We start from the raw sequence: 13,771 nt of genomic DNA, 5'->3' as shown, positions 1-13,771 counted from the left end.
GTCGGGAAAAAAAAACAAAAAGCATGCAAAGAACAGAAATGCAGAACATTTAATTACAGATGAATCCAGGACCATGGGGTGCAGTATAAAAAGCAGGACTGTTGGAACGGAAAAGATGTGTTCTTAAAATAAGGACAATCGCATTCCGCTGCCCTTGGAGAGCCCAACCTAAAGTGCTTTCTGTACTCTTTGCCTTTTATTCTTTACACTACTTTCCCCAGGGTTGCCAGGTCTAATTTTCAAAACCAGCCAAAATGAGCTACAAAATCAGCCCAAAACTAGCCAAGAGTCACTTCAAAAGAAGCCCAAAAATAGCACAATATGTGCAGTAAAAAAAAAAATCTAAAAAAAATAAATATATGTGAAAATACGCCTTTTTAAAATTTTCACTGATTTGCAAATTTTGTCATGAAGTAAAATGGAACAGATTTGCCTGTCTCTAGGGGCGTAACTACAGAGGGGGGCCCAGGAGGTATAGCAACCCCATGAGACCCAAATACATATACAATTTCAATAAATATTGGTAAAACAGGTCAACCTCTAGAGTAGACATTGTGGTGCACTTCGAGTGACATCCTGCCGGCGATTTACATTCTAGCCGGTGGGAAAGCAGTTCGGGGAGATTAGTCTCACCGAAGAAGAGATTTGTCGCTGGGCGACTAATCTCTCCCAAATACCATTGTGTGCCTTTACCCTTAGAGCAGTGATCCCCAACCAGTAGCTCGTGAGCAACATGTTGCTCTTTGACCCCTTGGATGTTGCTCCCAATGGCCTCCAAGCAGGTGCTTCTTTTTTGAATTCCTGACTTAAATGCAAGCTTTAGTTGCATAAAAACCATGTATACTGCCAAACAGAGCCTCCTCCAAATAGGGGCTACCAATACCCAATCACAGCCCTTATTAGGAATCCCCAGGAACTTTTTGCATGCTTGTGTTGCTCTACAACATTATTTTATACTTGCGTGTGGCTCATGGTTAAAAAATGTTGGGGACCCCTGCCTTAGAGTGACAGGACACATATCCCAAAATCTGGTAACTCCTGACTTCTACACAACTCAGTCCCATTGCATGCTGGGTATTGTAGTCTTACATTAAACTTGGCCAATTGTTAAACAAAAACTAAATTACCCAACATGCATTGGGAGACACAGGCTCGGCACATTTCCCCTTATATTCTAACTCCTCCCACCTCCTTCTTGTAGCCAACCACCTCTGCTTCTATTTCTCCGCCTTCTATTACACGTTGCGTAGCGTGATGACATATGCAGGCCTATATAAAGGACGGCAGCGCTACGGTCATTCTTTACTTCTTCTTGTCTGGAACTGAAGCGGTGTGGCGGATGGAGAACGTGGAGATGGAAAGGGAGCAAAAGCGGCCTCTCTTCCTAAAAAGTCGTGCAGATATGATTATATGGAGTCGTTCAATTAGGTAATGGTGCTTTGTTCAAATGTAAAAAGCAAATGCGGTATATATTGTTCAATTGTAGGCAGCGGCTGTGACCGCGGGTGGGGGATGGAGTTGGGAACTGTGTTGTAACTCACGTGGTCTGGTAACAGAATAATCTGTTCTGCCATCAAGGCAAGTAGAAGAGCTTGGGTCTCTTGTTGTATGCCTTTTCTCCGGGATTTCTCGTCTTGCCACAAGGCGGCCGGCTTCACTAGTGTCAAACACGTGGCCGTGCGGCTTCTAGGAACTACAACTCCCAGCATGCAACTGTAACGCTTCATCGCTGTTAGATATCGTTATATCCTCATTTACCTGTGGCTTGACTTGGGTTTTAATCATTTTTGGGAGTTCTCCTTTCCTATATACATCTTATTTCATCAGCTCTCATTCTGATTGTTACAACGTGATTAGTTCCCCATTAAAGGTCTTGTTAACCTTATTTATTAGCTTTTTGAAATACTCTTTTTCTGACCCTTTCCAGATTTCAAAAGGGGGTCACTGACCCTGTCTAAAAACAAATTCTATAAGGCAGCACATTTATTGATATTTTTACTTTTTTTTTTATATACTCCTTTCTATTCAGGCCTCTCCTGTTCATAGTCCAGTCTTTTATTCAAACCAATGCATGGTTGCTAGGGCAATCTGGACCCTAGAAACCAGATTGTTGAAATTGCAAGCTGCACAGCTGCTTAATAAAAAGCTAAAAAACTCAAACCAAAAATAAAAAAATGAACCAATTGCAAATAGTCTCAGAATATTTCTCTGCATCAAACATGAACAACCCCTTTTAAAGAGCTAGGCAGTTACTTAAAGGTATACACTTTATGGCATGATTTCCCATCTGCAACAAAATGGGGTCTTAACTTGCCACATGTATAGCATCCAATTTGATGGGAGTATTTAAAGTTTAAATGCAAACCTCTTATTGGCTGAGATGTTTTAGCTAGCATTGAATTTATATCCCATCATTCCTGCTGGGAAGTGCATATTCATTGTAGTAGTTTAGGGAAACCGAAGCATAATTTTCCTTGCTCAAGAAATGAAGTGAACTATGATGAGTCTATCCCGAACCTGAGTTGTGATGACACTTTCTTATGGATCTGACTGCTGAGTTTCTTCTTCCTAATTACTTTTTTTACTGCAAAAAATGTCTTGCACTTCTGCTAATTTTTGAATCTTATTTTTGTAGGTTTTTCTTCCATAATCTTCGTCGATCCTGATCTTTTCAAGAATGGTGAGTCCATATCTAAATCCAGTATGTCCTTGGACAGTATTGCTTGTTCTTTGTGCCTTGAATATGGGAAACTTCTCAAGCTGTGATGAGTCTATCCCGAACCTGAGTCTCTGATGACACAAATATGGATCTGACTGCTGAGCTTTATGTCTAGTGTTATATACAGATGCCCAAAAGGATTTTAGAGTAACAGGAAAAATCTACCACCCCCTGTTTTGAGAATCCTATTCAGTTAGACATTTTGAACTTCCAGAAAAAATACAGAAATATATATATTTTAATTTCATTTGCTTGATTTAAAGGAAACCTTAAGTCTAGACAACAGACCACTTCCTCCAACCCAGTTTCCAGTAATCCAACCAGTTCCTCAACTTGTTCTATTTTGTAGAAGAACAGAATACAGAAGTGTGCGCAGGGTTGCATTAGACTGTGTTTGGGGGTTTAATACACTTTTTACGAGTAAAGGTGGCCATACTATTAGATCTGCTCATTTGGCGAGGTCGCCAAACGAGTGGGTCAACCAGATATGCCCACTATTGTGATATCTGCTGAATCTGAACATTGGGCCAAATGACCAGATTAAAATGCTACGAATGGGCACTGACTGGTTGCAGGACAGCATCAACTAGCCGGTGTGGTCCTGGAACATGGAGAAAATCAAACTTGACTTATCAGTCAGATTTTTGGCCTGATTGATTGGGAGGACCTGTAGGGAACCCCTACAGGGGCAGATAAGCAGTGTGGCCACCATAATATGGCTTTGTTTCAATCTGTGCAGTTGTGTTATAAAATATAACTTCGGAGTTCAGAAAGTATTGAGCATCATTTTCTACTAAGCCCTGCTGAAATATTTTTCAAAATGGGGGTACCCTTTTCAATGAACTGCAAATAAAGTTAAAATCCAGCCTGGTAAAATCTTTAAAGAAACACTTCCTCATTGTAATCTGCAATTAAATTGATTGGCTGCACTGCTGAATCGCACGCTTGTCCTACCAGCATCTGCTGACTTAAACCTCGGACTCAACTTGCCTTGTGGCGTTTCCTATGCCTGATTATAATTCCCATTTCTTTTCCAGAGCCGGATTTTGTTGAGGTGGCATGCAAGTGGAGTCTATATATAAAGTGACCAGGTATGCAGAGACTCCAAAATGTTGTGTATTGGTGCTGGACTTGTTGCTGCCTAATTTGCTGTACTACCTGTCAAATGTCAGTGATGTTTTTTACCTACATTGTTTGAATATCTAAATGTAAAAAATCTTTAGACTGAGACATTCCTAATGTGATTAAAGTTAAGACTTGTTTATAAATTGATTCTTACATTGTTTTGCTTTTTCCCAACTAGGTGTCCACAGTGAAAAATGGTAGAACTGCAGGTATGTTCATTTCTTTCAACCACACATCATAACTGTTTCCTTGTCCTTTTTCCAATATTCATTGGGGTACAAACTTTACCCATTAGATACAGTTGCTAGGCTGGTTTCCCCAGTGCTGTTGCTCTTTTAGGGGGCAGCTTCCACTTTACGCTAAAGTTGGCAAAGCCAAAATTAGTTTGTCACGACCCTAAAACCCATCTGTGGGAAATTATTATACAGGTGGTCCAGAGATTCCCAGTCTCTGATTTGGAAAGCTATTTTCATAGAACCTTTTTAATGCCACAGGCTCCGTTTAATAAACCCCTTTGTGTCAAATGTGTCATAAAATCTCCTACAAATCTTGTATGGCTGCTCACACCTACAAATAATAGAAATGATCACACACCTAGCTCTTGTCTTAATAGACTCCCTGAAAGCAGAATACTCTACCATGGAAAGAAATGGTAGCTATCCCTATGTAGATAACATACCTTCAAAGGGAATGGCCCTAATTTGGAAAATTTTGCCTTCTGGAGAAAAGTTTGCATTGATCAAGGGAACTAATCTTTCATAACTCCAAAATATCTTCTCTGGCTTATGCCTTTTCTCTCCTAATCGGTGCAGGTCCACACTGCACTGGCACAAAAAATAAAATCTTTAACTAATAGAGAACTTTTTCATAAAGGTAAACCTACTGCCAACAAATGCCCTATTTTAGTTTTTTGTAAGCATATGAATACATCAAAGAACTGGTACTTGCATGTAAACGTTACATTGGTGAAATTAGCCCAGTGTAGGGGATTTATATTGCTAATCTAGGGGCCCCTTTCTATCATGCTTGTATTTGCCTGCCCTCTACTGCAGCATATGATGACTATCAAAGAACTCCATTTGTGAGAACACGCTTGTCCTTTTCTAATTTTAATTTATTGTATTTTTTCCCTCTAGTTCCAAATGGGAATTAATTCTGCACCATGGTCTGCTTTTTCACATGTATTGGTGGAAATCCTGTTGCATTTATACAGTAAGAGGTATGTTTCAATTAAACAAGGTCTGCAAATGGCTCTTATGTGCAAATGATGTTTATACTCACGATGGTCTTCCAAGCCTCAGAGGTGAAGAGGTTTTGACGAAAGTGCCAGATGGCTTTACTGATTCACTGCATACCATTTATTTAAAATGCAAGTGTAAAATCAAACAAGTAACAATGTATTATCTTAACAGGTTCCTATTGCCTGAAGAGTGCTCAGCTGCCATGGCACCATAGAAAGGTAAATATGCTCTGTTTTGTACTAATCATGGTAAATAGTTTAGTCTTGTATATAGAGTATTGTACTCATGGATGTTGTGGGATCATCTGTTTATGTCCAGCAGCAGTTCAGGGAGTTCTGGATATAACTGGCTAATAAGATGTAATATTCAGTATTGCCTTTGAACCTTTTCAGTTCATCTTCCCACGTGATCCACAAATATCAAAACAAAGTAGCTCAATTGTTTTCTTCCCAAGCCAATAAGTGAAATGTATCTCTGAATACAATTTGCAATAAGTGTGTCTGGTTTTACATTACCTTTCTAACCCAAATGTTCCTCTGAGGGTGCTGCCATATTTGTGCAGCATAAGTCTATTTGAAACTGACAGATGAAGGGACAGTGGCTGGCAAAACAGTCAGGTTTAGGAACTTCAAGTAAAAATATATACAAAATCAGAACGATCAAACAATCTACATTGTTACCAATACGTCACGTTCTTTTTAGTGTCCATATCAAAACTGCAGAGCTCAGACCTAAGCTGTAATAGTCTTAAATATGTTAAGGTACCAGAGATTTTTCAGAAAACATCTTTATTTTTCAGAATGTTTGTCTGTAGCCCAGAAGCAATTGGCGGTATATTTTCAGTCATCCTGGGTCAAACCTGTTCTGTTCTACACGGCTTATCTGCTGTGCAGACCTACACATTTTATACCAGATCTGGGTACCCTTAGCCTATAGCTAAAAGCAGATACTAGCCAGACTATTTCTAAAAATCACTACTTCCTCCTGGGAAGTTTGTAGAAGCAGGTACTGGCTTGTAAAAAGGGGGTAGTGGTCCTGAAAGACTAGAAACAGTGCATGTCTATTTGCAAAAGACTTAAAAAACAGCACAATTTCTCCTGAGGTTCCTTATTGAGCAGCATATGATGATTTTTTTTCTCACGATGGTCTTCCAAGCTTGAGAGCCTTGACGAGACTGCCGTATGGCTTTTGCTGATTGCTGAGCTTATGATTGTTAGGTTTTTTTTTTTGTTTTGTTTTAGTTACACTTTTTTGTTTTTTCCCTCTAGTGGTTCTGGAAAGCTCCTAACATCATGATCAATCTCCATTAAGAGGTATGTTAGAATTGATGTGACTGTTTGCATTGTTTAGGCAGGGTGCAAAGATCTTCAAATGATGTTTACTCACGATGGTCTTCCAAGCCTCACTTGGTGACGAGGCTTTGACGATATTGCCAAATGGCTTTACTGATGCTTTGAAGTGTGTTCCAAAAAAATTAATGGTCTGTTGGCAACTGTTAAACTTTTTTTTTTAATTTTTTTTTTTTACAGCTTTTAGTTGAGGGGAAAATACATACCTGGAATTGTTTACAAGGTGAGTTATTTATTTGCCTTTCAAGTGTGGGGGGTACCTACCTATTGCACTCTAAGGCTAGTTTTATGGTTCTTAATGCAATACAACACATTCCTACAAAAATAAACATGTATCTGAAGCTGCATGCAGCTAAAAGCTCCCCCAGCCTGACTAACCTTTGTAACGGCAAACCTCCAACACTGTTGAAATCATCTTGCCAAGTTTCAGTTACGCTGGCCTAGGGGTGGTGCGATCCCTCCATATGCTAGAGTCCTGGTTTTAATTTGTAATTAGCCTATCAAGGGATAGCACTGCCCCCAGCCCAGCGTGACAAACAACTCATGGAGATTTAATAGTGTCAAGAGGGTCACTGTTACTAATTTTCACCAGACTAGGGGCAGCTTTGGGGAGCTTAAGCTTATTTCACTGCAGCTTCTATTTACTGATGCACACGTTCCTATTTTTATAGGTAATAGGTATGCGTCAGTATCACTAAACTTTATGTTCAGGCCCTTTTTTTTCCCAGTCTCACTCAGTGTCTGGTTACCAAGCTAAATCCTTAGCAAGCTAATTCAAAAATCACAAATAAAAAGACTAATTCTCAGAATATCACTGAACAACCCATTTAAAGCTCATCACGGGCACACATCACTCATTTTATGTTGCTGCCTTGGAAGCTATTCTCTTGGTCTGCTTGAAAAATTTAAAGAAAATGCTAGTTTTGTGTGACTATGATGAGTCTATCCCGAACCTGACTTGTGATGACATGTTCTTATGGATCTGACTGCTGAGTTTTAACTTTTCTGTTATGTCCTGAAAAAGCTGTAAGCTTTATTTGTCAGCTTAATACTTTTTATATTTTTGCAGCATCTTGTATGAAGACTGACTCGGGTTTTCACATAATGGTGAGTTGACTCTGACTTCTCAAATTCTGATTATTTTAATGCATTCTAAATGGTATTGTAGAGAGCTTTATGAGCAGTGATGAGTCTATCCCGAACCTGAGTCTTTGATGACAAAATTATGGATCTGACTGCTGAGCATAATTGCTGAATAATTCTTTTCTGTTTAGTAACATCTTAATATGTATTTTAAAATTGTATTTCTATCCCTTTGAAATTCTAAAGGGGGTCCTGCATAGCCTGCCACCATGTAGCAGAAATCATATCCATTTTGTTAATCGCAGCTTACCTGATCTCTGGGATGTTCTGCATGCCCAGACCGCACTTGTACATTGAGCTCATTGGCTGCCAACCAGTGCTGTCTGGTCATAAGATGGCACTCTCCTTTTACAGGTTCTTGCCCTTTACCAATCCCCATTTTAAGTGGCTAGAGTTGGCAACCCCTTTTGCTGTAGAACCCCCTGTGAAGTAACTGCTTTTTCACTGAAAGGAATGTACAACACATGGTATGTGCTTATTTGGAAGAACCACCTTCCCCCTTAGTTTGAGTTGGTTTTTTAGTGTAAATTGGGAAATTTTTTTTTTAGCAAATTTCTGCAGGGGGTTGAAACACACACTTGACAAACAGTTGTTTAGTCTATAACAAACTTGACTAGTGATAATATAGCAGTGGGTTCAACTGCTTAGTTTGTTTCTGCAGAGAATATATGCAATTTGTAATTTTAAAATAATTTTTTACAGGATCATGAACATTGGAGTGGCAAATGAGTGAGCAGATTCTCTTCTCTGGCATTACATAATCGCTCAGTGTCTAGAACACTTCAAGCAGTCATGAGTGTTAAATGGATTTCTGGGATGTGTAGCTGACAATATTTGCACATAAATAATCCACTTCTTTGTAGCCTGGATAATTCAAGATTGATGTGACCTAATTTGTAAATCACTATGTAAATCTTAGTGCTGTATAAATAAATTATTGAAAAGTGTGTCCATATCCACTTTATTTCATGCCACCAGACCTTGGCTAAAGTCTGGAGTTTAGTTGCTCTTCAGTGAACTTTTTTATTTTAAACAAATTCTTTGTGCATAATTACATTTTCCACAAACAACTCCTTGTAACTGATATGCTAAAGTGTTCTAAAACTGCTAATTATACAGGTATGGACCATCAAATAGTGAAATTATAAAGCTTGATTAGGCTACACTTTAACTTAAATGGAATGTATGTACATGCTGCTTGAGCCAGAGTTGGAATTTGGCACCGAAGAGCCTTGTGTTCAGTCTCCATGAAAGCAACCCACTCTGCTCATGACTAAATTGATTCTGGGCCTTAGGTAGTGGCATGTTGGGTCTTTAGTTGCTATGTAGCAGAGTTGTGTAAAATCTTGGCCTAATATGGTTTAAAGTGCTAAATTATGGCCAGCAGCCCACTGGGTTTTCTGTGCTATTCAGCAGGAAACTGCTGCACACTTCTGTCACCCTGAACACTGGGCCATTAAAAATGCAAGAAATGCCTTACGGGCCAAAAAATTCACTCTCTTAAAACCATGGGTGGAATGGCACTTCAACACCACTTGTCTTGCTTGAGAAGAGTGTCTGCTAATTTGTAAAAGCCTATCTCTTGAAGTGCCATTTAGATCACTATGGAAGATTCCTAATCCGCCATGGCTTAAATGCTAATAAACCCCTTACTCTGATCAATATTTACATGCCACTGCCATTTGAATCCATACTTGACCAAATGATAAACTGTCCATTACCCCTAGACCCCCTTTGTCTAATGGTTGATTTGAACTGTTTGTCTAAATTATCCCTTGACAAACACCCCAGATCCTCCAACTTCCACCAAAATGAACCCAGTGTGCAGAGCCACTACAGTTGGCTGACTTGAGGAGATTGAAACCTCCACTCCAAAGGACTGCTGCTTCCACTCAACACATTTTTCTCAATAGCCTTGGCCTGGACCAGCTACCTTCAGTTGATAAATTCCAGTACCTACCCCAAACTTTATCAGATCACTCTTAACTCATTATGTTAGAACCTTGAAGCCCATGGCAGATGTTGGCAATGTAGCCCACAGTTTAGACATGCCTTTCGCTCCCAATTTATCACTCAAACCCCCAACTCCTTGATCATAGACCAACCCTCCACTACCACCAATCCCTCTAAACTGGTTCCATAACCTACTTCTGTTGGGTTCCAAGCATCACAAGAGTGGTGGTCTAGCAAAATTCCATGCCTTGAATGAGATCCATTTGATGTACAGGTGAACATAGTCTACACCTAAGGGCTTCTTGTTCTGCCAGGAAACATTTGGTTTGTTCTGATAGTAACGTTCAAGGGATGAGGGAAACCCAGTGAGAGCAGGCACAAAGGTTAATCCGCCAAGTCCTGCATCTTTTAGCCTGGTTGAAGCTTCTTGGTTTGGCCTGGGGTTCAGAATGCTTTTCTGCTTTTGCATGCTTTATATTTTCTATCTTGGGTTCTGTGCAAATTTAACAAAATAATCTAGATTGTTAATCTAGCAGTCTTCTTCAACTAGTCCATTGTGGGATGCCACATATCTTATGGTGCTCTGAGGGCTTGTTGGAAGTATACCAGACCAGATATTTTGCAGTCATGCCCATCTGGTGCTGTAAGATGAAGGAAAGGTCACTTATTACAAAGTCCTGGACTACTGCTATTTTTGTTGACATGGTCATGGAAGTCCTGGGAAAAGCAGAGTATTGCCACACAACTAAGTTTACTGCCTGCTCTTTGCAAGGATTCCTTTGGAATACATGCCCCACAATTTGGGAATGTCAGTGGAAAGGCTGTTGGTATTCCAGATTAGGCTTGGTTGTACTAAATGAACACTTTTCAACATTATATGTAAAGGGGGATAAGTCACACTAGTCTGCATTAATGTATCAGTAGCATCTATAGCATCTTCTATTTTACATTGCGTTGAATAGAATTTCACATTTTGGCTGAAGCTGGCTAGGCACTAAACAGAACCCAACAATACTCTAGTCTTTGGTGTCACACTGGGGACCCTTCGCCCACCAGAGGACCTTACCCCATGGGCCCTGGCTGCGATCAAGCACATCCACCACCATTGCCGTTGCAATTATGTTGCACCAAATAAACAGGCCACATCCAGCTTTATGTCCCTTAAAGACAAGGAAAGGCAAAAAAATAAAATCAATTTTTTACTTTCTTTAATGAAAAAGAAACCTATCTCCAATATACTTTAATTAAAAAATGTGTACTGTTTTTATAAGAAACCTGACTGTATGCAGTGAAATTCTCCCTTCATTTACTGCTGTGGAAAGGAATTGTCAGAGCAGGGAAACAATCATACTTATGAACAGCAGGGGGAGCCCCCCGCCTTACTTCCCAGCCATGCAGAACTCAAGCAGCTTTGTTTATGACGATCCCTAAGCAGCCCAGACCACACTGAGCATGTGCACAGTCTTAGTCTTGCAAAGATGTTTAACAAAGTTACAAGCTGACAGTCCCCTGTGGTCAACTTTGAAAGCATAAATCATTTGTTTGATTAGGCTTTGTGGTGCAGTAAGTTCATGCTTATGTTTAGTAAACAAAATACAGCATTTTTAGCCTTATTCTATTTTAGGCTTTTCTTGTTAATAAACACTACCCTTTTTCAAGATATATTGGTGAAAATAGAGGTATTTAAGCAGTGGTCCTCCAGATTTTCTACAGAGTGAAGCAGTGGGTACTGACACCCCAGGTGCATTATACACAGTGAAAGACACTGGAAAAAGAGTTTGGATACTGCATTGCTAGTTTTACGTATTATTCACCCAGAAAACATAGTAGGCTAAATCCATTGCTAGCACCATATATTACAATACACAAGGCAGTTTGAGTGGAATGGCAAGGTATAGTACTGCATTATCATGACTAGTGCAGTGTAAAATGTATATATAATATTCAGGACACATATTAAGATGACCATAGTTGTATAATAACCTAGAAAACATAGCATGCTTTATGGATTGGCAGTTTCATATATAACATCCACAGAACGCATAGCCTAATGAAGACAGTTGGATTTCATATGAACTGTTATAGAATGCATAGCTGTATTCAAGCACAACACAGATAATAGATAACATAAGATAAGTAGAATTTTATTGTATACTGTTATCAGCTGTGTATCCTGTGCCTTTTCTCATTTTTCAGCTTTGAATGGCTGCCCCCATAGCTACCCAGAAGCTTTTTAATATATACTGTAGTTGCTAAAGCAAACAAACCAGTTTTACCAGTACAGGCGTTATATTTTTATTAATTTAAAGGAACAGTAACGTCAAAAAATAAAAGTGTTTTAAAGTAATGAAAATATAATGCAATGTTGCCCTGCACTGGCAAAACTGCTGTGTTTGCTTCAGAAACACTACTATTGTTTATATAAATAAGCTGCTGTTCCTTTGATACACTTTCATTTGTTGGTGTTACTGTTCCTTTAAAGCCCTTACTCTGTTACTGCATTGATAGCCCAAGGGAGGAGGGGTGGAAAATATTCCAATATTAAAACCTTCTTCGTTATATGCACAACTTGCCTGCTAGAAATTTTCCAGCATGGGCCCTCCGCCATCCAGTGTGACTTTAGCTCCCACGCACTCAACAACAGAATAACTGGGCAATTTTTTCCATACAGCATGGCCATCAATCAATCTGCTGCTCATGCAACAGCACCCTTTTATGGGACTTAAAATTCCCGCTACTTATAACAGTGCACTCACTCCCTCAGATTCCTGATAAAACAGGCGGTGAATTTATGTGCTTGACACCCAATCAATGCTGCTAGATTTCACTGTAAATTTAAAATAACTGTCAGTGGGTTTGTCACTGCGCTCTTTTGCTTTGAAGGTTTGCACCCAAATACACAGGGTCTTTTGTGGATAAGATAACCAGGCAGGCGGAACCTTAGGCAACAGGGGCCCACTGGGATTTTGCCCGGTATCCCGGTGGGCCAGTCCGACCCTGATAGTTTTTGTAACAAGTGAAGAAAATATGAGTGACGAAAGTAACTTTTAAACTGTGATATCTGTAAGTAACTCTAGATGGCAGCGTTGGACATGGTTTAATCAGAATAATTTATTATGGGGTGGTTCGAAGAATGGCTAATTCTAAGCAATTTTACAATTTGTCTTAATTTGATAATTTTTTTAAGTTTTTGAATTATTTGCCTTCTTCTGACTCTTTCCAGCTTTCAAATGGGGGTCCCTGACCTCATCTAAATACAAATGCTCTGTAAGATTACACATTTATTGTTATTGCTACTTTTTTATTACCCAGACCCTTTTCTGTTCATAATCCAGGCTTTTATGCTAATTAATATGATGTACTTCATATTTTCTCATTCTGTGTATAGAAAAAAAAACCAGTAACCATTCTTAGCTAAACTGCCAAAAGAGAAAGCCATGGAGAGGGGGGAAATAAGGACCAAAAGCTTAGCTGTCTTAAAGTACCAGGCTGCTCAGTAACTCATGGGGCAGCAGCCATTTAGAGGTTAGGTGACCTCGGGCCTATATTTGGAATATAACACTTAACCCTTCTCTGGTTTAACTGAGAAGTCAACATTTGTAATATTTATCATAGCAAAGGGTTGTTATCTTACCTTTAAAATCAAATACACCTAAAATATTGGCATAGAGAAATGTGCATGTAAAAGCACTCTATGGGATTGACAGGGATTATTCTCTGCACCAGTCAATTGGCATTGTTAATCTTTACTAATGTAATAGTTTGCTGTGGCCAAGAGAGCCCTCGCCCTATGGCTTAAATAGCGAAACAGGGACTTTGAAGGGCAGAGCAGGGTTGCCAGGTTGGCGGTTTCCCAGCCAAATTGTACTACTAATTTAAAGCCCAGGCAGGTTTTGAAAGTACAAAAGAGCCAAGGTACAGATTTGGGCTACTTTTTGGGCCTTTGGCTCTTTTTTACTTTGGAAACTTGCCAAAGTTTTTTCTTGTCCTATTGTGCCAAGCCTGCGTCTCCCAATGCATGTTGGTAATGTAGTTTTTGTTTAACAATTTGCAGACAGTCAAGTTTAATGTAAGACTACATTACCCAGGCTGCAATGGGACTGGCGTGTAGAAGTTGGGAGTTACCAGATTTCGGGCTCTGTACCCCAGTCTACTGTCCCTCTTAAGCATTCTCGCATTTTCAGGTGAAAATTTCAGACAATTTTGGGGCAAAAATCTGCTGGCCACCAAAATGTCTAGAG

At 39.5% G+C, this 13,771-nt stretch overlaps 1 long non-coding RNA gene and 8 other non-coding genes across 9 annotated transcripts; all 9 read left to right on the top strand.

Moving 5' to 3' along the window:
- Positions 1 to 1,255: 1,255 nt before the first annotated feature.
- LOC108713255 lies at positions 1,256 to 8,524 on the top strand. The gene is made up of 10 exons (XR_001935137.1): positions 1,256 to 1,428; positions 2,636 to 2,680; positions 3,757 to 3,810; positions 4,023 to 4,053; positions 4,981 to 5,063; positions 5,257 to 5,303; positions 6,354 to 6,398; positions 6,615 to 6,657; positions 7,504 to 7,541; positions 8,280 to 8,524. It is a non-coding gene; the product is annotated as an uncharacterized LOC108713255 (long non-coding RNA).
- Positions 2,493 to 2,560, top strand: LOC121402326. The gene has a single exon (XR_005966757.1). It is a non-coding gene; the product is annotated as a small nucleolar RNA SNORD50 (small nucleolar RNA).
- On the top strand, positions 2,758 to 2,824 carry LOC121402323. Its single transcript, XR_005966755.1, has one exon. It is a non-coding gene; the product is annotated as a small nucleolar RNA SNORD50 (small nucleolar RNA).
- LOC121402316 lies at positions 3,883 to 3,954 on the top strand. Its single transcript, XR_005966748.1, has one exon. It is a non-coding gene; the product is annotated as a small nucleolar RNA SNORD34 (small nucleolar RNA).
- LOC121402317 lies at positions 5,104 to 5,196 on the top strand. Its single transcript, XR_005966749.1, has one exon. It is a non-coding gene; the product is annotated as a small nucleolar RNA SNORD35 (small nucleolar RNA).
- On the top strand, positions 6,202 to 6,290 carry LOC121402319. Its single transcript, XR_005966751.1, has one exon. It is a non-coding gene; the product is annotated as a small nucleolar RNA SNORD35 (small nucleolar RNA).
- LOC121402318 lies at positions 6,452 to 6,543 on the top strand. Its single transcript, XR_005966750.1, has one exon. It is a non-coding gene; the product is annotated as a small nucleolar RNA SNORD35 (small nucleolar RNA).
- On the top strand, positions 7,363 to 7,430 carry LOC121402327. Its single transcript, XR_005966758.1, has one exon. It is a non-coding gene; the product is annotated as a small nucleolar RNA SNORD50 (small nucleolar RNA).
- On the top strand, positions 7,613 to 7,679 carry LOC121402325. The gene has a single exon (XR_005966756.1). It is a non-coding gene; the product is annotated as a small nucleolar RNA SNORD50 (small nucleolar RNA).
- Positions 8,525 to 13,771: the final 5,247 nt, after the last annotated feature.

Source organism: Xenopus laevis, chromosome 3S (genome assembly GCF_017654675.1).
Source record: "Xenopus laevis strain J_2021 chromosome 3S, Xenopus_laevis_v10.1, whole genome shotgun sequence".
Lineage (NCBI taxonomy): Eukaryota > Metazoa > Chordata > Amphibia > Anura > Pipidae > Xenopus > Xenopus laevis.
The sequence above is the reverse complement of the archived record's forward strand: the minus strand, read 5'-3'. Positions and strand labels throughout refer to the sequence as shown.